The sequence below is a fragment of the Lynx canadensis genome, chromosome D3 (genome assembly GCF_007474595.2).
Source record: "Lynx canadensis isolate LIC74 chromosome D3, mLynCan4.pri.v2, whole genome shotgun sequence".
Classification (NCBI taxonomy): Eukaryota; Metazoa; Chordata; class Mammalia; order Carnivora; family Felidae; genus Lynx; species Lynx canadensis.
The window spans coordinates 2,321,035-2,331,059 of NC_044314.2; positions in this window are offsets into that span (position 1 = coordinate 2,321,035).

Here is a 10,025-nt window from a genome sequence, read left to right on the forward strand (position 1 = left end):
CGTCATCTCGAGGCAGTGAGAACACTGTGGAGAGACAGAGTACGTAAAAGCAGCAGGCTCAACCCTTAAGGGGACACGTCGACGGGCATTTAAAACCTGGAACGCGGACATCAGATTCTGGAACCACTGCTGACTGGGACTGCGGCCTTGGCAAAGTCTCTGACCTCGTTTTTCTCATCTGGAAAGCCCCCTCTTGAAAATGAAATGAAGCCACACTTGTAAATCACCAGGCACATTGCCCGGTACCCCGTGAGCATCCTATAAATAGCCGCCACGGCATTCCACGGGTATTCCTATCCCTACAATGATTGCTATCATTGAGGAAGCAAGTTGCTGCACTCGCTCGGACCCTTGCAGACGTAAACCAGGACGATGGATTTCGTAGTGGATTCAGCCGCAGAGGAAAGTTCTGGCTTCACGCGACCCGCAAGCCTGCGGCAGGGTCGACTCAGCACAGCTGAACCCCGGCAATAAAACGATCTCCCGGGATCTCACCCTCGTTCTATTTATTGCCTGTGTCTCTTGGTCTCTGCTTGAAACAATTCTCTCATGGGAAGATATCCTTCATGTTAAAAGGAAACTGGCATCTAGGAAACTCAGAATTTTATCCTCCAAGTTACCATGACATACACACACACACACACAGACACATGCACGCACACACACACACTCTAGGAAGGCGTCTCCTTCTCCCACATGGAAGGGCCACTGCCAGGCCTGGGCTGGGCGATCCCTGGGGTCCGGGAAAGCATAATCCAATCGGGCAGGTCTGTGTCACTGGCCCCAGGGCCTCCCGGGGACAGAAGACCACCATTGGCATCACCTTGAGAGTCACTGGGCTAAGGGGGACAATGGTTCCCCAGAGGCAAGGGATTGGAACAGTTGGAAAAGGAGCCCATGTTAGCGAAGGACACAAATAAACATAGAAAAGGGACATCATGTGGGGAGGTAACAAGGGCCCAAAGCAGCGAGTAGCAGAGACCCTGAGAGCCTCCTGGGAGACACGATGAAAAGCCACCCACTTACCCCTCTCCAGGGCGTGTGCCCACAACATTCAGCTCAGCGTGAGCGTGACCAGAGTTCTGGTCGCTGCCAATCTTATCCCCAAGGATATTACAAAGCTCTAAAATCGAACACTGGACAGCCATCCTCCGCAGACACTTTATAAATAAAGTCCATCGAACTCTTACTATTCGAGTTAAAGTAGTTTTCTATTTCTTCATTTGAAAGTATTGTAGTAAATACTAAGCGCGTCTGTGAATTGGCTGTACTCCCACTTGGGTAAGTTGATCTGATTCTGCAATTAAAATACACATCCCACACTTTAACTTTTTTATCACCCCCGGGCCGGTGAGACAGGCAGGGAATAGACAGTCCCTGTCTCCCAACCCCTTTTCCCAGCACGGACGATAAGGCGTTGCGGATGAATATGCAACATATCGCGCCAACTCTCCGCAAAAGCACAGAAGTCCCCAAAGGCTTACTGACCGCAATAAAATGTCGCATCCTACTTAGCGCGTGATGCTAGCGGTTGAGAATTTTACACTTTGGGGTGGAAGAGGGTCTTATTTTAAGAATAATTCCACTTAAACAGGATCCTGAACGTGGAGGCTCATTCTGATGATAAAGGTCTCGCGACAAAGGTCCAAGTCCCCTCCGTTTCCGGCTGCCAGGACCCGTCAGTGCTGGGCTGTCTCCATCCCTGGATCCGGGGGGGCCTCGAACTCAGTGCATCTGAACACCCATCAGCTCAAGTCACAGGGGAGGGGCTGCCTTTCTTCCTCGTCCCCGGGGGAGCGGTAGACCCCCACCACCCTGCCTCCCCAGGCGGAGCTCTGGCGGGCCGAGCTGCCGAAGGACGCCCAGCACCCACTCCGGCTGCACGTGGTAAACTCCACCCCCCAACCCCGCCACCCTTTTAGCTGGAAACCTCACGCTTTCCACCTGGATGGCAGCATTTAATGTCTACTCTTGGGTCTGGTCTCCCGGGTCTCAATCCCGTGAGCAAGAGGGCCTTAACATTGTTCCTCTCCCATTGACGTAACCTCAGATAGGCCTCTTCCTGAGGCTGGGCCCCGACCTCCCTCTGCTTAGAGCATTGACTTCAGAACGTGTGTCATTGCACATTCTTTCTCTACCCTCTTGAGGTGTAAATCTTTGTAAAAGCCTCTGCCAGGTGTACCAGCCAGGAAATGTCTTTCTCGAGGACTCGGGGCCAGCCCTTTGGAACATCACCTGGGGACACCTGGGTGGCTCCGTCAGTTAAGTGTCCGACTTGGTCTCGTCTCATGTCACGATCTCACGGTTTGTGAGTTCGAGCCGCACGTTGGGGTCTGTGCTAACGGCATGGAGCCTGCTTGAGGTTCTCTCTCTTTCTCTCTCTCTGCCCCTCCCCAGCTCCTGCTGTCTCCTCTGTCTCTCTCAATAAATAAACTTAAAAAAAAGAAATGTTACCCTCAAGGAATGTAGCCCCCCCACCCCCCCACCTCTGCAGAGCCCCTAAATTCCATGGGCGCCTTGCTTCAAGTTGCAAAAACTGCGTCCTCTAACAAAGAAACAAGGAGGTTTACAAGGTGAGGCCAGCTGGTGAATGCAGCTGGCTTATGTGGCATCTGTGTCCCTCCCACCCGTGGTCTCGTGGCACAGAGCTCAGTCTGCCTCCCTCCTCTGTAGCAATGGCTTGGAATAAAATCTCCCTTGCCCACCCCACCCTGTCCAGTATAATTGCTGCTTTGACACCTGGGGACCTTCAGACACGGGGGCCCCCGGCACACCTTGGAACCGTCCGGTGGGCCTGCCCGAGCTTGGGGCTCCCCATTATCGCAACGGACCAGGACGATCGAGAAGCACGCCCTCATCTCGGTGCTCCCCACGGCATCCTCGCTGGCCTGTCTGTGCACAGCCACGTAAGCAAGGTGGGCTGCGGGTGAGGGGCCCGCCCGAGATGTTTCTCAGGGGAGGAGCGCTGGGCATTTTCTCGGGAACCATGACATGTGCTTTCTGGTGGCAGGGTCCGCCCGTCCTGCTTAGGTTCTGGATACAAGCTAGGCTTGCGGTCCTCTAACATACTGTTGAAACAGTACTGACAAGTCGGGCAGTGCCGACAGCCTGTCCTCTGGGGGCCTTGAACCTCTCCCACTGCTCCGCTTCCCTTGCCTCTCTCTGGTCCTCTCGGGTGCCCTTCATGAGCGCCTTGGGACCAAGACTCCATGTGCCCCTGACAGACCGACTGCTGGACGGATGTGCTCCGTGAGCCACGGGCCACACAAGCCTTCCTCCAAAACAGGGCGTTGGATCCCCACGTGGATTATCGCTGTCAGCCAGGACACGGGAACTGCCCCGTTGCACGTGTGGTGGCGTTTGAACGAAGGCTGTCTGTGAGGCCCGTGCACCCCACAGACCAGCTGGGCCTCTGGAACGTGCATCATCTGATGGGCTGGGTGAGGGCCCTCGGTGTCCCTCCCCCAGAGAACTTTGTTTGCATAAAAGCCAACTCCGTGTGCGTGTTTGACCAGAGACGCCAGGCTGTCCAGGCACAAGTGGCCCGTGGGGCACAGACAGAACAAAGAGGCGTTTCTGCAAGGGCTCATGAGCCCATCCGGTGTCAGGGCTGGGGTCCCTCCCTGAGCAGGAAAGTCCCTCTGAAGGGACTTTCATATTTGGAGATTCTTGGCGTTCATTTTCTGGCACTGGCTTAAAAATCTACAGGGGCACATTACCGAGTTTCTTTGTGCCTTGACCGCCCCACATGCCGGAGCTTTGGTCCCCATGGCCGGGAGCCGGGAGTCACCCCAAATAGGACTCACCCCAACGGTCACCCCTGTCTCCACAGTCACTCACCCACTGGCCTTCATTTTCTGTCCAGGATTCGGTAATCGTTCCCCAATTCGCTTTTGTACCACATCCCCCTGCAATCCACACTTAACCATGTTCCCTTTTCTTAAACGCAGATCCACTTGTGTTGCTCCCTGGTTCTGTCACCACCCAAAGCTTCGCCGGGCAGAGAATGACCGTGGCCTGGCCCGGCCAGCCTCCGCATGGGCACCTGATCCCGGAGCCCTCCGCCGAGCCCCCGCCACCATCAGATAGCTCAAATACACCTGGATAGCTCACGCCGGACCCCCAATTTGAATGTTCAAGATGCATTTGAGTTTTCAAAGCCCTGCTTGGTCTCTGGCCCATCTTACGATCCCTTCCTGCTTCACCGCCCTCAAAAAATTGCAGAGCAGCTTTGACCAGAAGAAGAAACTGCAGAGTTTAAGGGTCTTGGACATGGGTCTTGTTCTCACTCTTTCCTGCGCGAAGAACACTTACCATGAGATCTACCCTTATAACAAATTTTAGGAGCCCCTCCCACAGTTGGACCACGGATGTCTGACCCACTCATCTTATTTAAGACTTCATGCATTTGACTATCATCTCCCCCTTTCCCTCGCCAGCCGCCGGCCGCCCCCCTTCCCCTCTTTGATTCTAGGAATGTGACCACTTCCGATCAGTCCTCTAAGCGGAATCAAGCAGCGTTGGTCTTTCTGTCACTGGCTCATTTCACTTAGCATCATGTCCCCAAGGTTCGTTCCTGTTCTTGAATATTGCAGAGTCTCCTTTTTCAAACACTTATTGTATTTTATTTTTATTTTAGAGAGAGAGAGCATGCACGAGTGGGGGAGAGGGGAAGAGAGAGAGGGAGAAAGAATCCCAGACAGGCTCCACTTTGGGCGCAGAGCTGACTCGAGACTCAAACTCACGAGCTGTCAGATCATGACCTGGGCCAAAGGCAAGAGTTGGACGCTCAGCCCACTGCACCACCCAGGTGCCCTGAATTTATGTCTTTTTTAAATCTACATAGTATTCCACTGTTTGGATATGCCGTGTCTTATTTATTTGTTCATCTGTAGGTGAATGGTTAGGTTGTTCCCATATCTTAGCTGTGGGGAACGTTGCTGCAGCGAACACCAGAGTGCTGATACCTCTTTGAGATCCTGTTTTCAGTCCTTACGGATAAATACCCTGAACCATACGGTAGTTCTGTGTTTAATGCGTGGGGGACCCTCCGCACCGCTCTCCAGAGAGGCCGCAACGTCGACATTCACAGCGTCAGTGCACAAGGGTTGTGGTGTCCCCACATCCTCCACATGCCTTAAGGTCCAGCCCACGGGAAGGCAAGACATTAGGGTTCACTGAATGCAGAAGAGGGGTCACGAGACCCCAGTCCGACCGCGCACAGGCCTGAAGCAGCCAGAGCCCCTATACCTTCTCGTTTATAGAATGCTCCTGACGATATCGTGCTTGTAAAGAGGTGCTCAGGGACCAAGTGACCCGATGTGCCCAGGGACCCAGGACAGATGTCACAGCCACAGAGTTAGCTTTGCAAAAATGACATTTTTTTTTTCTCTGAAATTGAAGGTAGGCCTCAAAGCTCACCGTGCGCGTTAAAGGGGTGTTGTTCTTGGGAACAATTTTTGGGGACTTGGTCAAGTCAAGAATGTTTCCCCATTTTCTCCCCTTCCGTCTGGGGGAGGCGAGGCCCCCAGGAGAGAGCTGTGTCTAGTCTGTGGTCACCGGCATCTGGGCCGTCGTCCTCACTAACTCGAGCTCACAGGTCTGAGGGAAGGGGCGCTGGCCTCCACCCCCAGGCTGCCTGAGCCCACGCTAGTGTAGACCCGGTGCGCACGTGGAGGTAGACCCACCTGCTGGCGCCTGAAGCTACAACAGTGGGGCGTCTCTGAGAAAGAGTCAACACTGCGAATACCAATTCAGGTACAGGGCCCAGAAAGGAGTTCATAGATGGAGGGGCCCTCATGCTCAAGCTTTGAGGGTTTTTGGGAAATGCACATCTGCGTAAGAGTTGGGGGCAAAGTCACGTGACCCTCAGTGTTTCCTCTACAAAGCGGGGATGATGCCACCTTCTTCACAGGGCGTTTTAAGTATTAAATGTGGTATTGCCCAGTGCCGACCCACAGGAAGTACCCAAAAGGTGAAAAGTGCCATCACAAATGCCGAGGACACGGCCGGCCGGTTACCCCAGCTCGTCACGGGCTCCATGGAGAAGGAAGATGTGAGACGGCTTTGGGCAGATTCCGGGGGAGACAGAACAAACATCTCAGCACAGAAGACGGGGCCCAGGGAGGAGCAGACCACCGACAAGTCTCTGCAGATTCAGAGATAAGGTGATCACAGCGTGATTGCTGAGAAGGTCGAGAAACTGGGCAGGCACCTGATTCCATCACCCGTGACCCCGGTTTCCAGGAGCGCGCCAGCCGTGGGCCGTGGCCTGAACGGTCTCACCCGGTGGGAACCAGCCGGAGGAAGGACGTTTCCAACCACCTGGGGATTTAGAACCAGCCAGGGATTTAGAACCAGTTAGGGATTTACAACAAGCCAGGGATAAGGAAGATGGATGTAAAAGAGTGGTAGAAGAGGTTGCATACTGGTTGCGAAAGTCGAATCGAGGACACACGCTTGTTGCCAGTGGACAGCGCCATGACTCTTACTGAACAGATGCCTGGTGACCACCGTGGTGATGGCTGGCGTGACAACACAGCTCCAGGGACTCACTCCCCAAGGGCCCAGGCTCCAGAAACTCAGGAACAGACTCGCCTGTGTTCCTCTAATAACATCTCGTAATCTATTAGAAGGCAACCCCCTTTCAGAGATAAGACACTCAGGTGGGGAGTAGGGTCCAAATCGAGCCTGTGCATCGCTAACGTGCATCTGTAAGTGGGTAGAATTGGGAAAGACAAGTCTGGATCTTCCAAGCAGGGTCGTGGAAGTTATGACAGCTTAGGATACACACGGTGAGGTGGTAGATGCATGAAGAATTATAATGTCCCATGAAGATGAAAATTTGAACTATGAAATCATGATCAATAAAATTATAACCTCCTATTATCCTTCCCTTAGCCATATGAAAAGTTGACACTTTTAGTATGTTTTCTCCAAATTACTCTTGCATTTAAAACTTGTGTTCACGCTCACAGTCCTATAAAAGCTGACTTCACCATTTGGAAGGAGGGAGCTAAATTTTAAATATCACAGTTACTATCAATTCCAATCACAGCATCGTGCACACAACAAGAAACACCTTGAGCTGCTTGTATAAGCAAAAATATTGAACGTAGCTACATATCTTTGAGAGAAGTCTTCTATCTAAAGATGTTGCTTGTGAAGGTCCTTGAATGGCCCAAGAAAACACATCACAGCCTGTGTTGTTACACACGGATGAGAGACTGGAGGAGTGCTCATGCATAAATGCCCTTTTGCGTCTCTACCTCTGTGTGAAATTCTGTGGGAACAAGTAAGTCAGCGTATTTTTTAAAAAATATTTCTTCTTGACGTTTACAGGGAGAATCTACGTTCTGAGAAAAATCATCACACAACTCAAGCAATTAGCTCACAGAAAAATGACATTCTTAGAAAAGTACAGGACTGTGTTAGTTTGCTTTAGAAATGCCAACGTTTTTTTACAAATAACGAAGCATCATACATTGGCACAAACAACCTTGTTTTATACGACTCAGCATATGGGGACTCAACAAGCATTTGCTCAAACCCTGGGATGGAAATCCTATCTGGGTTTGCAGATACCCCGGTGACCTACCTTTACAGCTTATAACTATATCTAAAACAAATTTTTTTAATCAACTCATATTCTCTAAACCAGGGCAAAGCACAGAAGAGGGGACTCCTCATTTTTTAAAATGCTTTATCTTTACTTATTTACATATCTCCTCTTTCAAGAAAAGGACTTTGAGATGAATCGCCAGAAAACAAGTATATAATAAAGTAGCAAAACGAAACTTAAAAACGGGAACAGTGATCAAATAAAACCATCAGGTGTTCCCTCTACCCTCTGCATTTATTGTTAGCGCTCAGAGGCGAGAACCATTAAAGAAAAAAAAGACGTAAAATAATTATTTTTAAGGTAAATCTAAAGTAGGTCAAACGTCTCTCCACTGAGAAGGCGGTGACTTTATGTTGAGGTAGGTGCCATTTTATGGAAAAATAAAATTAAGTAGCTAACTCAAATCTACACCTAAGTTAAATACCCCAGAGGCTACTAATGGATGTAAACGAAGGTGGTCCGTCCATAAAATAGAGTCCATGTGGCCAATGCACAGGGATGAACTCCCTGTTCGTGCCACAGCATGAATGAACATCAGAAGCACTGGGCTGCAGGAAAGAAAGCAGCCACAGAAGATCACAGATGATATGCTTCCGCTTATAGGAGATGGCCACAACAGGCAGGTCCACAAAGATAGAAAGTGGACCCATGGCTGCCCAGGGCAGGGTGCGGGGAGGGCAAATAGGGAGTGTCTGCTCATGGGCAGGCTGTTATTTCCTGGTGTGATGAAAATGTTCTAAAATTAGATCACAGTGATGGTAAATATACTAAAAATCATTGACCCGAACACTTCAAAGCAAGATTTGACTGCAAGTAAATCCTACGTCTGCAAAGCTTTTTTTTTTTTTTTTTTTTTTTAACTATAGTTATAAGCTCTAAAGGTAGGTCACCGGGGTATCTGCAAACCCAGGTAGGATTTCCTTCCCGGTGTTTGAGCAAATGCTTGTTGAGTCCCCATATGCTGAGTCATATAGAACAAGACAGGATTCTTTTCAGCTGGAAAGACTTTCAAACCAAATGCTACCTGTGTCTGTGTCTCACCCAGAGGAAGGAAAACCTCAGTGGATCCCATGGAACACTGTATTCTAAGCAACGTGATTTTCTCCTTGTGCCCACCAAGAAGAGTAATCCCCCCATAGCTAAAGAAGTGAGTTGTCCTGTGAAATTACTTACCGTTCGCCACTAGGGACTTTGAGAAGATCTGCGTGGTTCCCATGCATTGTTTCATCTGCCCAGCACCCTCAGGTCTGGGACCAGCTTCCCGATTTCCTGAAACTATCCAGTGACATTCTATCCATAGGACCCCTGCAGGAGCCGCTACTTGAACTTGCTCCCAGGATTGGTTGAGGGGATGGGGGTTGGGCTGGCTTAAGACCAGGTGATTGTGTGCTCAGCCTGGCCTGGAAAAGAGGACTCCACTCCCTGTGAAGTAGGAAGAGCCTCTCTCTCCATTGACTGTGTCTCCGTAATAAAACTCAAGGGAGCTCAGAGGCCAGGGCAGATAGCAGGGGGCTGACGTAGAGGGAGACCAAGATGGCGGAAAAGAGGGAGAGATTCCAATAGCTCTCCAATTCCTGGCAACCTTGTCCTTCTTGTTCTGGGTTCTGTGACGAGATCGACCCTTGCGTTGGTTCATTACATCTTATTATCTTATTAAATCTCCTCTTTATCTACCTGGGTCAAATTGGGTTTCTTTCACTGACTAATAAAAGTGCCGGCAGGGGCACCTGGGTGGCTCAGTCGGTTGAGCGTCCGACTTTGGCTCAGTCATGATCTCACAGCTCGCGAGTTCGAGCCCCGCGTCGGGTCTGTGTGGACAGCTCGGAGCCTGGAGCCTGCTTTGGATTCTGTGTCTCCCTCTGCCTCTGTCCCTCCCCTGCTCTCTCTCTCTCTCTCTCTCTCTCTCTCTGTCAAAAATAAACAAACACTAAAAAATTTTTAAAAATAAAAAAGTCCTGGCAAACAGACTATCAAAAATGATTATTTTGGTTGTATTGACATTAATTCATTCCACCATGATTTACTGAATAACCACTATGAGCCAGATCTGTTCCAGGTACTAGGTATATAATCCAAAAACAAGCCAGAAGAAGCCATTGTTCCATGGAATATAAGGCACCACTGGCTTGTGTCACACGCCCACAGAAAACTGCTCATTCTATCATTCATTCACAGATACTGAGCTCATAATAAGCAAAATCTCCATTTATTCACAATAAACAAAATATTCATTTCCTGAGTTTCTTGATGGCAGACTGTCCATATTCTTGGTCATATTGTCCATGGTCTTGGTCACTTCTTGTATGAGGGCATCTCACCAAGCCACCTTAGTAGCCAGATGGCGACTTGTTCAGAGAGAGTTCCAGTCAGCGAAAACAGTGATGATGCATAATCAGGTGTAAAA